The sequence below is a fragment of the Rana temporaria genome, chromosome 4, assembly GCF_905171775.1.
Source record: "Rana temporaria chromosome 4, aRanTem1.1, whole genome shotgun sequence".
In the NCBI taxonomy this organism is placed as follows: domain Eukaryota; kingdom Metazoa; phylum Chordata; class Amphibia; order Anura; family Ranidae; genus Rana; species Rana temporaria.
Genome location: NC_053492.1, coordinates 293,296,908 through 293,316,898, shown reverse-complemented (window position 1 = coordinate 293,316,898; position 19,991 = coordinate 293,296,908). Strand labels below are relative to the sequence as shown.

General features: G+C 38.7%; 1 protein-coding gene across 11 annotated transcripts in view; it reads right to left on the bottom strand.

Annotated features, from left to right (window-relative positions):
• The window catches only part of EYA4 (EYA transcriptional coactivator and phosphatase 4), a 377,003-nt gene that overhangs the window by 199,759 nt on the left and 157,253 nt on the right, over window positions 1-19,991 (bottom strand). Inside the window, exon 1 of one of the 11 annotated variants that reach the window (XM_040350459.1) lies at window positions 13,971-14,418. The exons of 9 other annotated variants lie outside the window; for them this stretch is intronic. The gene's annotated coding sequence lies outside the window, so the exon portion shown is untranslated. Of the gene's footprint in view, window positions 1-13,970; window positions 14,419-19,991 lie in introns of those variants that run through there. One more of the 11 variants, XM_040350462.1, reaches the window with a different exon arrangement.

The window sequence follows — 19,991 nt, the reverse complement described above, 5'->3', positions numbered from 1 at the left end:
TTCCCTCAACAAAAATTTTGTTGTACTGAAATAATTTAATGAGCATTACAGTTTTGGTACAGCCGCTAAGTAAAAAATGAGACCTGGGAAAATATAGACTCCTTCGACCTTTAGATTTTTGCAAGCTAGGAGGTGTAGGAGTGGAATAAAAGTTTAATAACAGTGACTTTTGAATATATAAAAGCACCAGTAAATTATAAAAAAGAAGATATTAAACTTTAAGATGTTATAATGTAAGGAATACAAACATCTGGCTGACTTTCCAAAGTGTAACTCCCTAAATGAATATCAACACCTTCTCTCCTTTTGTCCACAGTAGCATTTTACAGAAAACAGGCTGCATATCCAACATATTTTAATTCATGAACAGCTAAGCTGACATCTATATTCATATAATGCCGTTTCTTAAGAGAAAAAAGAACACTAGATATGTAGCAAATAGCTGGCTCGCGCACAGACATTGTGATTACGGTAATTCATTAATTCACTTTTTTTCTGTACAATATCAGTACAGTTGAAAATATCAAATGAGAAGAATTTGTTTTGCAAATGCAGTCATATGTATCTGAAATGTTTGCAACAAAAACTTTACTTAAAAACTTTAAAGAGACACCGCGGTTGATTTACTAAGGTCAAATAGGCTGTGTACTTCGCAAAGTGCAGTTGCACTCTGCAAGAGCAGTTTCTCCACAGCTTAGTAAATGAGGTAAAGCTTCACTTTGCAAAGAATACCCAATCATGTTCAAGAAAAACAAAACAAAACAGCATTTTTGCTTGCACATGATTGGATGATGAAAGTCAGCAGAGCTCTCCATCATTTACCAAGCTCTGAAGCAACTGCACTTGCCTTTAGTAAATCAACCCCTTATGTTCTCAGTTTTGATGGTCTGGTTCTGATAGATGTTACTACCTAGACACTTAACTCGATGCCTCCCAATATTTTACATCTAAAATGAGCCATTAACACTTAGACCCCACTCCTAACCCTTAGCCTAACCCTTGAAATAAGCTGTCAACACTTAAATTTCCCCACAAACATTTTAAAGACAACTCCAGGAATTACAAGGGCTGGTGCAAGGATTTTCGTCTACACAGTGAAGGTGCACTTTGGTGCCCCCACCATCCTCCTGCCACCCCATCCCTTCTCCTCCACAGTGTAATGCACAGTGTACTGGTAAGGAGAGTGCAAATTTCCTCCAACTTTACCCTTTCAGCAAAAATCGTCACTTCCATCCGTCCCAAAAAAATAATTCAGCACTAATCAGTACACCCTCCCCCCAGCACAGATCTCTCTCCCCCTTCCAGAACAAATCCCCCTCCCAACACAAATCTCCTTCCCTCTTCTTCTGCACAAATCCACCCCCACCCTCCCCAAATCCACAGTCCCAGGACAATCACCCCTTCTTCCTCATCCCAGCACAAATCCTCCTTCCCCCAATACCCCTCTCAGAATAAATCCTTTTCCATCCACCAAATCCTCCCTCCCAGCACATCCTCCCATTCCAGTACAAGTCCTTCTCCATCCAACTCACACCCTTTAAATCCCCCCAGTACAAATCCTCCCTCCCCCAAATATAAATGTATTCTCCCAGCAAAAACTCTTTCCACCCCTTCAAGTATAATTTCCCAAATCCCTCTTACAGCACAGACCTTCCTCCCAGTTTAAATCCTATCCCCACTTCTAGCACAAATCCATATCCCCCACCCCATCACAGCACAACCCATTACTCCCCATATTACAGCATGACCCCTTCTCTCCCCCATTAAAGCACAGACCCTTCTTCCCCCTCTCCAAATCCCCCCAGGACAAATCCCCCCCCCAACCCCTCTTCTCAACAAAACCTCACTCACAAACACAAAATCCTGCAAATCCAGACTAAGGACCAGTTCACACCAGCATGCAGTGCGAGAAATCAGCGTTCTGTGTGTGTTTCCCGCACCATATTCAAAACGTACTGCAGTTGTGATCTGCAGCGGGTGTCAATGTTAGTGTAGGCACCTGGGGCGATTGCCCAGCATCTCTAGCAGGGTGCCTAGATGCCAAAATTGTCCCCTGTGTACCAGTTAGCATGTCTTTGATTTGGTGGTAGGGGGAGTGGGTGATAGGATACTACTGTATGTGCTTTGGGGGTGCTTTGGGAGAAGAGAGACCTTCAGGGGGGTGGGGGGTGGTCAGATTTTATATCCAACTTCCACTTGTAGCACAAGTCCTTTCTCCTCCCAAAGCGCCCCCAAGCACATACAGTATCCTATTACTTCCCACAAATTACTGCAAGTATTAATGTTTGTTAGCTTGACAATCCCCCGCAAGTGTCTCCCCCCCCCCGTAAGTGTCCTCTATACTATAGTATAATAATCATAGACCTCAGATCAATGTGGCAGATCATGCACATCTGTGTTCCTACTCCCTGGGGGGGAGTCGAGGAGGATGTGGTGGCTGCGGCTTTAGTCAGCATCTTCATCAGGCATGTGACATGCCTGACGAAGGGGTCCTGCGTGGCTCCAAAACATTGCTTTTGTTTTTTGATATTATGTGATTAAAGTTTTGGACCCAATTTTGGAGATCCTGGTGTGCTGGTGACACTGATTGTAGTCAGTTCCAGCCGTTGGTCATTTCAGCACCCAATCTAAGATAGTCATTTGTGCAGGAACGTGTGCATTGGGAGTATTGCATTGGAGGTTCAGTCAGCATCTCTCCCCGAGCTAAGATCACAGCGCGTGGGATATCAAACACCCTGCCGGCACAAGCTGCGGATTAGGCGGCCGCGAGGCCCCTGTAAAAGCGAGGCCTTTGGTGACTGCCTAATTTGCCTAATGAAGGGGCTGCCTCTGGAAAGAGGTAAACATCAGATCAAAAAAAAAAAGCTGGACTTATCCACAACTGATATATTAAATATTGATGTGATCCTTCCTTAACCATTTATAAACTGACAGGAACCAGATGGTATAGACAGGAGAGGATATGAATCTGTTAAGTCCCTCTGTGGTCACTCAATTGAGGATGTAATGAACTTGTAGCCTTCACTCATCACCCTAAGCATAGTAATCCTGTCAGCGCGCCACACCTCCCTGTCAGTGCCATTTAGGTTATGGTATTGCAAACTAACCATCCCTATAATTGGTGGCAACACTCTATTATGTACTTGAGCACTAAAATGTAATCCCCCCCCCACACACACACACATGCACTTTTCAAGGAGATATATAAACTACTGAAACAATGGAATGGCTATGATTTGTCTCTATTAGGTTGAAACCTCATTCTCTATTGATATCACAATCTGCTTGCGCGAGTGATGGGCTGTGATATCATTTAATTGAGCCATTTCAGCTACTCATGAATATGTATGACAGACTTTTGAGTTTGTTACTTGTACTATATAGTGTATTGAACTCTCAACCTCTCAAAGGAGGTTCTGAGGTGAACGTTTTCCTGTCCTTCTTCAATCTCCCTGTTCTATCTGTGGCTTACCGAGTATGCTGTAGAAGGCACAAAAGTGTCTCAAAGCCTCACAGATCTAGCAAAAACATTGAATAAATGGTATGTCCAACCATTTCCTTTTTTGTTTTGACCAAAACTGTTGTTGACATAAAGCACTTGTATACACACATTCATATACCTATATTTGATGCAAAGTAAACCTATACTTGTCCATGGTAGGAAAAGTAACTTGAATTTTAATGCCAAGCTCCTCAGCAGCATATATTTACCTTATATTGTCTTCAGTCAGCTGAACAGTGTGACGAGGAAGTAAAGGCAGGTGAATATGTGCTGTTGGGGAATGACTCATTAAAGTGAACTTGATTCTTACTAGAGCATCTTGGAGAAATCTCCCTGTTGCCATATGACAAACACTGTTACTGTCTAAAGGGAGCAGAAGGGAGTAGGGTTAAGCAAAGGAGAATATATGCTGCTGTGGATAGGGCAATAAGTCTGTTGTGAAGGTTTCCTCTAAGTACTTCAGCTAGTTTTAACCACAAGCCAAATATATGTGTTTTTCTGCAGCTTTTATGAAATACCACGTAAAATCTTCTCTAAAATTAATTTATACATTCTTTAGTATTAACCTTAAAGTATTTAATGATCTCTTACTATGCCCAAAATTTATAACCCATCTTAATCTTTGCACATTTAATGAACTGTGCAATCCATTGCCTCCTTTTCCCCAAAGGCATATCACTGCTGCACTGTGATGGGAATTTTGAATAATTTATGATTTTAGAAAAAATCTTTAATTGTTAAAATGAAAAAGCTCAACCTCTAACAGCTTTCTGCTGGCACCGTATGTAAAGTCTTACTCATCTTTACTACACTAAAGTGATTTAACATGTATAGTTCAAGAGTTAATTTAAATTACTTTATAATTCAGAGGCGCAGAGCCACTACAAAAACTGGAGCAAATGAAAGCAGCTTTGTTATCCATTAATATTATTTTATACCTTTTTGTCTTTTATCTGAAAATTAAATAAGTGCAAATTACATCTGTACTATAGGAAACTACAGAAAAGTGGAATTTAGTAATGCATTCAATAAAAATTATTATGCGCATCTTGAAATACCAAATGAATATCTCAAACAGACCATATTAGTCTTCTTTAAACTGTTGTACATCAGTAGTCAAGCTGGTCCAAATGTTAAGCTGCAATTACTCTAAACTAAAGAAAAAAAATATATTTTGTGATTTACCAGTACTAAGATGTGGTGTCTAGTTTTCTTTTTCAGGCTTTCTTCCTTTATTTTAGCCTGGTGATCCTGACAATAACCTGACAATAACCCACTTCCAGGCCTATGGCAACTGCACTTATCTGCTGACTTGCAGCACGGTGATCTCCTGTTCTGAGCCCCAGTATAGCCGCCTCAGGGGTCCGGGGCTTAGAAATCCCCTCGGCATTCACTCTTCTTCTTAACTGGTGAGAGGATGGGCTACGCGGGTTCTGATTGGTCGTCGCCGCCCATGTGACGGCGCCAACCAATTAGAATGCTCCTAAACGTTCCTCCTGATGGGGTACATTTAGGAGATTAAGCTCCAGGAATTTCTAAGCGCCAGTGCCGTGAGGCGACTATACCAGGGCTCAGAACGGGAGATCGCCGCACTGCAGGTCAGTGGGTCTGGGGGGGGATGGGGAGGAGGTCCTGTGTAAGTTCACCTTACAGATTTTTCTGTAAAGGTGAACTTACCCTTTAAAGAGAAGGTCTAGCCTGGGTTAAAACATTTTTTTAAGTCAGCAGCTTCAAATACTGTAGTTGCTGACTTTTAATATTAGGACACTTACCTGTCCATCCGGCAGCTCAGCCCATCTTCAGATTCACTCCCTGGTGTTGCCGCCACCATTCCTGCTAAGGGAACCAGGCAGTGAAGCACTCTGCACTTTCTAATTGGCCCTGCTGCGGTGGAGGATGAGGGGAGGGCCAAACATCCGGGAGATCGGGCCGCGGCCCACCTCCCAGAAGTGGGGAAGGGGACCTGTCAAAAATGGGTCCCTGTTCCCTCCTCCACCCTGAAAGGTGCCAAATGTGACACCGGAGGGGGGAGGAAGCGTATAAGTGGAAGTTCCACTTTTGGGTGGAACTCGCTTTAAGTCCAGCGAGGTGCATGACGTCTCCTATAGTACTTCCAGAAGAAAGTTGGCTGTAGTTTTGGAAAAGTGACGCTCATCCTTCTGAGCTATGCATCTTGAACAGGAGATTCGCTGCAGCTGCCCCCCCCCCCCTGCTCATTTACAGAAGCATTTGTATTATGTGAACACATTCACAAAATACAAAGGCTTCTCTGAATGAGCAGCAGTGGGGAGAGGTTGGCATAGCTGATCTGTGTGCCTTTCTCCTCTCACAGCCCCCAGTATCTCAATCTCAAGTGTATTTCCCAGCAGAGCAATAAACCTGTCAGATATAAATCATAGAGACAAGCCCAGGAAATGTCATGCAGCTCATTGGACTCATAGCGTGCCTTTGCTTTTTACAAAGTGGCAGAATTCCTGGAATTCAGTTTTAAACTGGCCATACACTGATAGAATTATGTTAAAAAATGTTTGTTTGTGGAACATTCAATCAATTTTCTAATGTTATAAAAATTAGAAAAAGCTGAATGCAATTTTTTTCTTGAATACAAGAAATTCTAACAGTCTAGTTTTAATTTGGGAAAATTGTACATATTGTAAGGTGTATGTTCTAGGCATACAAAAACTGCTTACTATGCCTGTGACTTCATTCAAGTAGCAGGTCTGGATGACATGTTAAGGGCTTTTGAATGAAAGAAATTACATACAAACATTCAAACTAAATTCTACTGGTGTATGGATAGCTTTTGGCTGCTTGCTTCTGATTTGGACTACAGAAAACCTCTCCCCCTCTTCATCTCCATGGCCTAGGAGAAAGATATTCAGTAGTTTACCATGGGATTTCTGGCAGAATCAACATGCACAAATGTAACTTAATGCTTTTAATGTTATAGTCAAAGCTGAAGTATGGCCAAAAACTATTTTTTACATGTGCACAGTAAAAATAAGCTACCTCTAATTAAATGGTCCCCATCTCTGGGTGCTGCAGTATTTGTTAAAACTTTCACTCTTATTTTTTTAAAACCAAAGTCTCCTGTCGATGCTGAACATGCTGCACTGAGACTTGTAGTTTCGGTTTCAGTACAGATATCACAGGAGATCCCTCGCTTGGGACTTCAACCATTCAAAAAAGCCTTGCAATCTCTTCAAGGAATGCAAGGCAGGCTTTCTGTGATTGGAGTTCTCTCTCCCTCCCATCATAGAATACCTTGCATTTATTGAAAAAAAAATGCTAGGCTTCTTCTGAATGAAAGAAGTGCCAAGCAAGGGACCTCCTGTGATATTTGTACTACAACCAAAACTACAAGCCTCAGCAGCCACCGCCCTTATCCATTAGGAAACTGCGGGCCGAATAAAAGTAAAAAAAATAAAAATAAACACTACAACAGCAAGAGATAGGGAACAGTTCACTAGAGGTAGCCTAATTTTACTGTGCATATATACAAAGATTGTTTTTGTCCACGCTTCAGCTTTAACAGACCAAAATGCAGCAATTAAGAGATGTTCACTATTTCAGCTTACATACACTTTTAACATATTGGTATAAAAAAAAAGCACCCAAACAAACAACGTCAGGCTGATTTACTAAATAAATTAAGAATGTTCACACAATACATTGTGTAAAGATTAATTTTAATTCTCAAATAAAAAATTGTGAAAATAAAATCCCTGTTTTCCTATTTCTTCTACATACGATTGGATAATTGAAGTTATTACTCATACAATTTATTTTGTCATCATTCTTAAATCCTTGAGTGAACTAGCTGAATCATAAGGGCTCAAGCACATGGGCGCTTTGGTTCATACAGCATAAGAAGTGTTTTTGGTGCAAAGGAGGCACAGGTGCAGCGTGAAAATCAATGACAGGCTGAAATGTGCGGCAGCTGTATACACCTGAACACTGTCCCGAGTGGTACTCACGTTTAGGGCCACACGTGTTCAGGGATGTATGTTCTGAATGCGGAATTCCTGCATTCAGGGGTATTGCGTCCCTGTACGGATAGGGCCCTAAAACGTGAGTACAACTTAGAGCACTGGCCAGCCATGACTGAACCTGTGCCTCTCTTGTGCCCAAAAACTCATATTCTTTATGCCAGTGTTAGGCAACCTTGGCCCTCCAGCTGTGGTGAAACTACAAGTCTCATGAGACATTGCAAGACCCTGAAAATCACAGGTATGACTCCTAGAGGCAGAGGCATGATGGGATTTGAAGTTTCAAAACAGCTGGGGTGCCAAACGCTTGCTTTATGCTGTATGAGCCAAACTACCCATGTGCCTAGTGCCTACATAATTCAAAACTGAACATGCAACTTTGAAGTAGTACAAAGACCAAAACTGATTCAATCTACAGTAACTTAAAGTGAGCAATAGGATTCCACTTCATTGCAAAACTGTTCTTCAAAAACACAGTTTATTTTGACCAAATTTCTTTGCCCTGTATAAGATTGTACATGAGTAAAATAATCAACCTAATAAGCAACCCTTATTGTTGGTTCTCCATTGTCAAACGGGGATAAACATGTTATCTGAATTTAAAGCCACCATACACTTGAAGGACTTGCACAGGCATATGTGTGTCCATTAAAGTGGAGTTCCACCCATAAATATAACATTACATCAATAGTTTTAAAAACATGTCATTAGTCCTTTAAGAATTTTTTTTTTTTTTTTAGATGCCTTCAAAGTGTTGTTGCTAGGCAGAATAGTTAATCTTCCCTCTTCTTGCACCTAGGTGCTTAAGCTTCCTAACCTACACCGCACAGACTCCTGGGAATGTAATGGGTGTAACTTTCCAGGAGTCTGTGCACTCCCCAGTCTCGAAGAATCATGTGACTTGGACAGTACAGGTGCTGAAACCTGATCTGAAACCTATTACACTGCTTGTGCAGCACTGAGCATGTGCGAGATCTGCAAGGCTGAAATCCAGGAAGTCATACAGTCTGGCTTCATGATGCCCACACTTAAGATGGCCCCAGTCAATTTCTATTTTATAAAGTGTCTAAATGCTGTAACAACCTAACAAAACGGACCTTAGTTTACAGACTAACTTTACTAGAATACATTAAGCTTGTGTATTACAGGGGTATTTATATTTAAAAAGTGAAATTGTGGTCGGAACTCCGCTTTAATAAGGCATATTTTAAACACATAATTCCAATCATTATTAACCTCCCTGGCGGTATGATTCTGTCTGGAATTACGTACCAAAAGCGGTACATTTATTTTGCAAGGAAATTTGGCGTTTTATACTGTAGGCCTGTAATTTTTAGAAATAACTCACTTAAATCTGACCAAGCAAGAGTCTTGTAGGCATCCCGGGTATGATTTTTTTTTTAAAACAAAATTATAAATTATAATATAATAAATAATTATAAATAATTATAACAAATAATAATATAATTATAATAAAAATTATTCAATAATGTAATCAACTCAAAATCACTGAAATTTGCTCAGTTGCAGAATTGTCGCTGTCATTATTTTTTTTTTTTTATGACAAATTTCTCCACAAATCGCTATCGCACATTTCTGCAAGTGATTATAATTTATTATCGCTGTTTTCTAGCTGATCTAAAACCATTTTTGACATAAAGGGACACTTTTGGACAATCTACAGTTTTTAGGCAGAAATTACATTTTTTATTTTTATAAAAGAACATGTAGGACACTGGGCAGACCACTAGGGACAAGGGGGGTGTGTATTTTTTACATACAGTACTGTAATCTATAAGATTACAGTATACTGTATGTAAAGTGTTTGTTTACTTTTTTGAATTTGGCGCCGTTCTCCGTCCCCGTGCGTCGTAACGTCGCAGGGAACGGAGATCGGCGGCACACGGGGACTGTGAATCGAGCGAGGAGGACCCGCTCGCTCACACAGCGGGATGGCATCGCTGGATCCAGGGACAAGGTGAGTAATTTGCCCGTGGATCCAGCAAAAGGTAAGCCGCGCCGCTGCACGTCCACCCCGAGCGTGACTAGGGGATACCGATTTTAGCATTGAAAACCAACCCCGAGTCACGCTCGGGTTTACCGTCAGGGGGGTTAAGCCACATATTTCTCAATCCTGTCCCCAAGCCCAAGTTTAAATACTTTCAGGCAGAAGCACTGGTGTCTTAATTTGTTTCTAAAAGACCAATACTAATCATTTCACTGATCTGTTAGAGTATGTGTACATTTTTTAATTCAGTCTTTGAAACCTGCAGCACAAGGCAAAACTTTTTACCTCCTGTCTGTCCACATGAATTATATTTAACATTTTCTTTCTTGGATTTTATACATATAGTAGATTTCTGTTTAGTTTCTCTTAGTCCTTTTACTGAACGTTTCTTATGCACTTAAACTTGTATTTTGGAGCTGTCAAGTTTCAAAAATGTGATACTGTTAATTAAACAACTATATTAATTTTAACTGATATTTAAGCTAAATCTAATCAAATATATATGTAATATATAAGAAATATATATTAAATATATGAGCTTACTTAAAAATACTATGTAAAAGGTATACTTCGAATTCAGGGAAATCTGGATTCTTACTGGTTGAAGGTTATAGGTGATTGCACTTGTTTTGTTTGTGAATACGTCAGGTAAAGTTAAAATGAAAGACGATGCCAAGACAATTACAGTAAGATAGCTGAAGTATGATTTTGAAAATGTTCAGTGTACTCTATGTAAAAATTGTAATTATATAATACATCATAAAGTACCTTCAGAATTAATAAAATAAAACAGTGTACTAAGCATTTCCAGAGAATTAAATAGTGGCCTTTTCTAACACCTAAATTGTGGCTTAATTCACCATTTACACACAAATCATTAATTTCACACTAAAAACAACTCAGTGCATCCTATGCCTCTGATTGAAATATATGTAAAGCCTGTCAGTGGCTGTTGATGCTGGCTGAGTCAAGACTTGTAATTGGCCATGGTACAACCATGCGGTTCAAGCAAATGGAGGTCAATCATTCAGTCAATCTGTTTCAATAGCACACAATTGCTAAACATTCCATATTCACACATTCATAGAAGATCAGAACTACATTTATACTAGCCTGTTATAAAGCCTGTCCAGTGATATGTAGCCTTTTCTAGGATTGCTATTACTTTCATGAATAAAATATATTAAGTTACATTTTTGTAGATAGAATAAAAACCCATTTCAGGTTTCCTTGCTCTCTGGGGCACCATTAGGGTGATTTCATGCTGCTCACTGTCCTGGGAACAACCTTTTCACCAGACAGGAAGTAAAGGAAACTTTTGAAGGGCAACACAAAACAGAAGTAAAGATATTTTTAGGCTAAGTAGGGGAATTCTAGAACCCTGTCAGCTTTTTATTGTTGTCTGTTTCCCTTTGGGAGATGTTAGAAAAAGGGGAGGTGTTAACCTTTTTATAATCTAACCAAACAAAAAAGAGAGTTTGGGCTATAAATACATTTTAATAAATGATCACCAAAAAGGTTTAGCACTAACTTTTTTCTACAACAGCACTAAATAGGCTGTAGAGTTCTATTTGCATATCAGGATGGAAATAAAAAAAAACAGGACTTTATCTTGGGCATGACTGGGTTAATGCATGGAATACTTTAAACTTTAAAGCCTTACTTTTTAAACTTAACTGAGTGGACATTCTCTTCCCATTTGTAAATCAACCCCCAAAATTCTAGCTGTTTAACACACCATGGAGCTGATTTACTAAACCAGCATGGATTGTTCACTTAGCAAAGTGAAGGCATGTTTACTTCAATCATATATTCACATGCAAGGCCACATCTTGGTATTTTTTTGTTTTACTTCTCAACATGATTAGGCTTTCAAGCAAATACTATATTCTCTAAGCTAGGAAGTGAACATGCAGTTTGCTAAGCGAATGGTCTCTGCTCCATTAGCAAATTGACCTTTATGTATTATAATTGAGGTTTACTTATTGTATCACTCTCTGTTGGGATCACTGTTAATTCCTCCCACCAACATATTTTATCCTTTGCAGTTGGATCAATGTGAAAACAAACCATCACATGTACAATTTAAAAAAGTTGCAGCCCCCTATAGTAATCACAAAACACATTATTTTTCTACTTAAAATAATAAGGAAAATTGACGATAGTATATGATATTTGTTGTGCAGAATTCCGAATCTACATATTAAAACATGATATTCATTTGTTAACATGCAAATCAGATAATGCAAGTTTGAAAACGGAATCTCACACTTTACAGGTTGTTAAGGACAACTGCTTTATTGTCTGTTTCACCAGTAATTAAACTCCACGCTCTACCACATGCATGATTTCACCACTCAACAATTATATATAGATGTAGGCAAGTGCATGAAGGTGCAAGAAAATATAAGAGATCTTCTTCCTTTGTTCTTGGATGTCAGAACACTGACATAAAAGCCACATTAGTCACAATATTATCAACACAGGTTGCTTACAGATTACAAGGCCTTTATTAAGGCTGCTCATCACAAAACTGACACTTCAAAAGACGGTATACCCCACAGGCGCAGATTAGGTCCCATTTGTGTTCAGCAAAAAGAGCAGTCCACTAGCATGCTTCTAGAAGGGCTTCACTTAAAAAACAACTGTGTAACCAATTTAAAAAAAATAAGAAATCTACTTTCATCAGGTTGCTGCAGCTAAAAAATACTAAGCTATAAAATCCATTCTCATTCGAGCACTGTAAGAGCACTAAAATAATGCCAATCATGCAGGGTAAAGTGTGTGGAAGAAAGCGAACACCATGTAATGTAATATTAGTTTTTCATTGTATAGCAAAGTATTTTATTGAGGCATTTTGATTTACTAGCCAAAGATCTTATCTTTCACAGCTAGCCACACAGGCTCCTGGTATTAATAGAGCTTTCTTAACCCTTTTTAGGATCTGAATGTCTGGAGGGTTACTGCCAAACTAAGCCTGACACAAACCTGGAAATGCTCCTATGCTGAAAATAAATGAATATTACAGTGCAGGCATGCTGGTGGTGTGTTCTTTTTCTATGGTATGGTGTAAGTTAATAAGTATTAAGGTGTTTTAACAAATTCGCTTTATGTATGTAGAGTGCTGTGTAGCTTCAATAACTTTCTAACAGAAATGAAGATAGTAGAATGTATAGAAAGGCAACAGTTCATGAACTTAGAAACCAGAGCCATGTGGTAGGAAAAGGAGAAACGTATATAACTTCTCTGTGCTTGAAAACAATTAAGTATTGTAAATACAGATGTCTTTTTATTAGCTGATAAACAAACTGAAATACTTTTATCAGAGTAACAGATAAAATAATAACACAAAGAGGACTAAATACACTTTTTCAGCATTCAGTTGTACACAAATGATTTACATAGTATTAAATAGAAATTGTTTAAAATGAAAAACTCCAATACATTCCTGATCATTGTTAGTCAATAAATGCAAACCTTTCAACTGTACAAACAATCTAGCCAATTCAAGCCAAAATCCAATACAAATTCATAGATACAAATTCATAGATACATTTCAGACTATGCATATACACAATGGCATTTATAGTGGATAGAAACGCACAAGCTCACTTCAAGAAACTATCAGTGCACGAAGCACAGAAAACTAGCATGTAACCAAATCCTGCAGCATGCTGTTCAGCAGACCCTGCAAACCAAACTAAACAGTACATTGGCTCCAGCAACTCAACAGCTTTTCTAATAATCCATTCCTCAACAGTACAACATATCGAAAAACAAAATCAAGCCAATAAACAATTGAAGGTTTTATTTATTGTGTTTCCCTGTATAATTTTTTCAAAATAAACTACATGTATATACAGTATTATTTAAATATATTATATATATTATTATTTGTTTAACAATCTTTTTTTTAAGTATTTATATTGCATGGCTTACCACTCAAGAAGTGCACTTGTTACATTGCTTACTTAATTAAATGTTTCAACAGCATTCGAGGATAAGACATGTGCTAAAGACAACTGTCCGTTCTTAAAGTTTCAAATGCAAGTAACATAAACCTTGAAGAATAAAACCAGCTCCGATAAAACATATCTATACTTTATTACTCTATACTTTACAAGCTGAAGTTAGGTTATTTTTTCTGTAAAGAAACTGTTTCAACAACTATACTCCTTCACTGCATGATGTAGAACATTGGTTTAAATAAAAACAATACTCCATATCATTACATAGGAGTATACAATTCTTCACATAAATGTACTGAAAAGTACTGAAATAAAAATGTCTATATAACAGCTATAAAGTAAAAGAAGAGGATGTTTAAATATTGCAAATGGCATACATCAAAAATTAAACACAAAAATGCTTTTTTATGCACCTGTGTTAGACCTGCAATCCTGCAATATACCATATCTTATGAAAATCAGCAACTTAGTAATAATATACTGGCCATTAAAAACAAACTTACCTTTTGAATTTCTAGGAAAATTCCCAAAATTTCAAATTCATGAGAAGAAAAAAATCAGTCAACAGGAAAAGCTTATGTCCGGTAAGCCATTTAGGAAAACACAATCCAAGTAAGCGGTGGGAGTAATGTAGAAGGTGCTCGATTTCAGTATCACAAAGTTCTGTGTTAGCTGTCAGTATTGTCTTGAATCGAATAGCACTAGGTCACTTTGTCCTCCCTTGAGTTGTCACCGTGCTGCCAGCTCCCAGCAGTTATTTAAGTTAACTAAAGAGGTGATCTGGATAGTAAACAAGTTCTGCTCAAACCAATGGCTTTCCACACCTTTCTGTTTATAGTAAGATGACTTGCGCTCAGAGGTCACTACCATCAACAACTCCTGTCTTTCAGTGGGTATCCAGTGTGCTGTATATATCCTAAGGCTCTTTTTATCAAGCCACCTTGCTGAGACTCTGCTCACCGGCTGTCACAATGACACATCTGCTCCTTATTGTTTCCTTCTAACTTGTGACTTGGGTCTTAGTGTTATGGTATTAGGCTACTTCATGGATATAAAGGGTTTACTATGATCTTTTATATTTATTAGCAACAGCAAAAATGGCAGTTTTATATACTGTGTTTTCAAAATGCCCAGATAAAGCAAGTCTTGAGGTAAGCACAATGCCTTAAATGAACTATTTTACACCAAAGTAAAATCATTTTAATGAAACAAAATCAACAAGCACCTTGTATGGTGACATAATTTAATACATATTGCTTAACGGCTTGGGTGTATTATGTGCCAGTATACATCGAGAATATAAATGGACTTGTTTAGTAAGGCAAAACAAAGGGCAATATTCTATAGTAATTATTCGATTAGGATTCACCTTTTCATTATTTATTTTGTTTTCTGATCTGTTATTTTGGGCTGATGCAATATCTTATTTAAAAAAAATTAAGAGTTTTAGCAAATTGAATTTTGACTTAATGAAATAGTTTGTGCAGAAATGTTCTCAAAATAAATTAAAACAGAATCTATTACATAGTGGAATACCATAACTTGGTCTCCAAGTGACAAAATATAAAGATTCCTAATGACTCTGAAAAGTCCCGACAGCAGATCAGACTGGTTCTGTTTGTGATATATTATGTCTGTTTAATGCATTATGTTACTTGGTTGTTTGCATTGTAGGTTTCACCCCAAAACACCTTCAAGCAATGTAGTAATAGGATCTATACATGACCTTTCCAGTTACAAAAAATGGGCTTGAAATGACATTTCCACGTTACAAAAATATAGACTGTATTCTATATGGAATTTTTGTCACAATTGCTGTACACTAAATGACCGATACATTGCACTCAAATGTTTTAAAAGCTGTATATTCAGTGTTTTTTGCCACATGCAAGAAACACCATCAACACCATATCTACAATTAACAAATTAAAATACCCACATAAGAAATAAATGTTTGTAGAAAAACTGGTATAAAAAGTATCTCTTATATTAAAGCTGAACTCCAATAACAATACAAATTAAAAAGCAGAAATTAGAACACGCTGTGTAAAATGACTATGGTTTTGATCCGCTAATATGAAACAAACACAATACTTTTTCCGCGTACAATAAAGCTATCCTTACTCTTCCATGTTAGGATTCTAATCCATCCTTCTTAAAATTTTCACCAGCCATATGAAATATGGATGTCCGCTGCTGGTAACCAGATAGCTATTATATCTTTAGGTTTTGCTGTGACAGGGAGAGGAGACAGGAGACTGAAGATATGTCAAAGAGCACAGGAGGCCCAGTGCTGATTCAGAAGCCACCCAGGCTGAGTAATTAACCCATCAGCTCCCTGTTACCCACAACACACTGCACTTGATATTTATCTGCCTACCTATGACTGTGTGCCCGTTAAATGTGTTTTTCTATGATTTCTGAGAACAGAACTGTAATTTTTTAATTCAATAAAGTACAGATCTTTGATAAAGAGGTTACAATATATATGTTGACTTTACATACTTAAAAGGTAAATGAGGATTTTTTGTTTCTTTAAATAAAGGTATAAAAAGACAATCCCTATCCAGCTATGTATTATAATGAGGCCAATATATGAAAGTGAATTGGCCATAAAGGATGACTATACAGGGTTAAATAAACCTGTAGGAGGATCCCAGGATAGCTCAAAATCAGTTTGGCAGCAAAGACCATATCCATTTTCATACTCATCATGATGGGAAGTACAATGGAGTTGTAATCCTATCAGCATAACATATGACTAACTTAGCTTTTCAGCAGTTGGGTAACACACATTTCATTTTCAGGCTTTGCTGCTGCTATGATAATTGTAAGCCTGGTATACTATGGATTGTAGCTTTATTTGTGAGGTATTCCTTCAGCTATCCACTATCATATAAAAGACAATGGGCCAGATTCACAGAGCAGATACGACGGCGTATCTCCTGATACGCCGTCGTATCTGTTGTTCTATCTATGCGACTGATTCATAGAATCAGTTACACATAGATAGCCAGAAGATCCGACAGGTGTAATTGTTTTACACTGTCGGATCTTAGGATGCAATACCGCGGCCGCCGCTGGGGGGAGTTTGCGTCGAAATCCAGCATCGGGTATGCAAATTAGCACTTACGGAGATCCACAAAGCTTTTTCGCTTTGTTTTTTCTCCGTAAGTATTAGTTTGCCGTCGCAAAATTAGGGCTGCTTTTACAAAGTGTAAAGTTAGTACACCATGTAAAAGTAGACCCTTCTTTCCCGCGACGCTGTAAAAAAATTTTTTTTCCCGCCGCATCTCTTTTTTTTCCCGAAGCAACTTTTTTTACCCGGCGCGGTTCACAAAACTCGGCGTAGCGTAATTTCGCGCAATGCACGTCGGGAAAATCGCGTCGGGAGCATGCGCAGTACGTCCATTATATTGGGCCCGCCCTGTGCCAGACGAATTTAAGTTACACCGCTGAAAATTTCTAGGTAAGTGCTTTGTGGATGGGGCACTTAGGTAGAGATCTTGCGGCGGTGTAACTTAAATAGGAAGATTTAAGTTAAGCCCGCTCGTTGTGGATCTGGCCCTAACTACCTAAAAGAATGCACATAGATATAAAAAAAAAAAATTCACCAGTGCACTACAAATTAATATTTTTCTAATTTACTTTTCCTGCAGTTCATTAAAAAAACAAAAAAAAACAACAAAAAAACCCAGCTATTCATATAAATCCATGCCCTCAAAAGCAACTTACGCTATATTTTAAGCCTCTTGCACAAAATACTCCTGTTTAAGCATCTAATTTTTTTTTTTTGCAGCTTTTTTTGTTGAATGCATTTTCACACATATGCGTTTATGCGTACAAACTTATTCTCACGTCCACAATATGTTACTGGACATTTTTCGCGCATTTGCGTGCATGAGGTGAAAATTACTGACAAAAAAATGCAGCTTTTTCTATATATTTTTTTTTACTGAAGAATACACAGCACTTGTTTACGCATCTGTGTGTATAGGCACATTACAATTAATGGGCTGTATTTTAGCTCAGTAAAAAAAATAAGCTGTACTGAGCTTTTTCAAGCTGCAGTGTGCAAGAGGCCTAACATGTAGGAGGAAACCAATATAAACAAAGGGACAAGATCCAAACACCTTTTAGATGGTGTTTTAGTTTAAACGAAACCTAGTATCCCCAGTACTGCAAAGCAATAGTGTAACCACAAAGAGGTGCACAAAGTTGTAGAAAGTGGAGGTCCGTGCTGTAGAACACACATTACATTTTTTAAAACACCCTGGAAAAATTAGAGATTGAATTCAACTGGTTCAAGGGAAGCATAGTTTCTCTTCCTTCAGAACTCATAATCAAGCTTGTTGCATTTCCAAAGGTATACTGAATGTACTGTTAGATAATATGAGACCATAACAAGAAGAAACAATTAGGCACTTTATAACTTGTAAAAAAAAATAACCTTTCACCTCCAGCATTTACTGGAGCACAATGGCATTCACCAACTAATCTGTTTTGAGTAAAAATTCTCAAGAGACACAAATTGTAATAAAGGAGGCAATGCTAGGAGCCTCACTGAGAAAGAGTTTTAAGCCAATCACTTTGCAATCGACACCTTTGGTGGTTTTACACGCAGAATGTTGCCAAACCTCTAATGCCAGGTTTGTCTATTGCAACACATAACATGAAATGCTAATCTAGGACTTAAGATGGCGCTCTTCCCTCAGATGACTGCTCAGAGCTTGAGTATCCCAGAAATAGCATGAGTGAAAGTTACACCTGCAGCACATTTTCGGCACCAGTTTTTGTCACCACTACAATGTTGAAATGACAGATAGGCGTCTGAGTTGGGTCAAAACTCATAAAACATGATTGATGAACTCTGTAAGTAAGCAATGGGAGTTCAGATTAAGAAGTGACTGCCTTCATTTCACAAGGCCAGTGTTCCACAACTTTATTCTTAGACCAAGCTCTTAGGGCTGTGAGAGTCATTAATAAATATTTATGCCAAGGCATCCTATTCTTAGGGATTTTAAAATCTTTAATGACAGCTAGTCAAGATTGATAGCACGTTTAAAATTAGATGCAATGTATGTAAAGGCATACTATACATAACATGCTGACATTATGTTTAAATTTGATTCTATTGTCCTTTTGGGAACAGCTGGTGCAGCTGCAGCATATCATAATCTATAGAAGAGGTATTTAAATTTCTCTAGGCTGTTGATAAATAGCTAAATAGTTGATACATTTCATAAATAGGTGTCTGAAGCTGAAAACCAAAAAAGAAGCACTAACAGTTCTAGTGATGTGCAGTCCCCTTAAGCAGTACTCACAACCATCCATGGGAGCAGGGGAAGCCACCCAACCATCTGTAGCTGCATCACTACATGGCTTCCAGAAGCTCTAGAAGAGCTTCCAGGGAGTGTGAGGTGGTGTGGCTTTCAGAGAGGCATGCATGCCAGGAAGCAGTACACATACATGCAGAAAAGTGCACAGACTGGACCCACAAAGGCATAGTTGTGAAGCTGTTAGGCACCATTTGTTATACTGGCCATGTAGCAGTAGTCAAGCTGCCACTGCAAATACGTTTTGAAAGTCTCCAGCACTCCATTCCTGCCACCAGTTTGTGGTCACAGAAAGGCCAAGGCCAGGGCCTCCAGTGTTATCTCATATGGGACTGTGAGAGAGCACACACCAGGCTCACTCTGGGTCAATGTCCTGATTGACCACAATGGTGATCTGGAATGCAACCTGTGGCCTCCACAGTGCACACAGGCTGGAGTGTGTCATGTAGGGTTCAGAGAAACATGTTCCCTCTGGGCAGTTTTGTGCCCCTCCAGTGGGTATAAGCCCAAGAAATCTTCAGGAACAGGGTTCTACCAGATGGCCCTGTACCTATACAGTACTCTGTGGCTAACTCAACATGTTACACTGTGCCTAGGTGAGCACCTAAAAACAGTCCTGTACCCAAAGGGCATCATTACAAACCGGTCCTATTTCTTCCTGGCAGCAGTAAAGCCTCCCAGGGCAAAACTGAGGTGTAATCAATCTGGAAGCTGTAAAAATGAGCCCCCGTGGCATTGCAGCAAATGAAAAATCTTGCTAGAAGAAAAAAAAGTCCTAAAAAGTAAAAAAGTTTTGCTTCTCTCAGAGAAAATGTCCTAAGGACACTAGAAAAAAACAGAGGCATGCTAGGAGCATTAGGGGTAATACTAGGATGTCCATATAGCCTTGCTTTGCCAATGTCTACCAGTAATTATTTTAAAGGTGGCAGTATAGCCCAATGTTCCCCAAAACAATCCTGTATCTAGAAAAATTAAAAGCTTAAAGGGGTTGTAAAGGTAAATGTTTTTTCGATGCATTAAGGGGAAAAAACATCCGACGGTACCGCCCCCCCCGAACCCCCGCTTTACTTACCTCACCCCTCGAAAGTCCAGCACGTGTCCCTGTGATCCTCTTCGGTTCCCAGCCTGGCCGTTGATTGGCTAGGCTGGACGGATTGATAGCAGCGCAGCCATTGGCTGGCGCTGCTG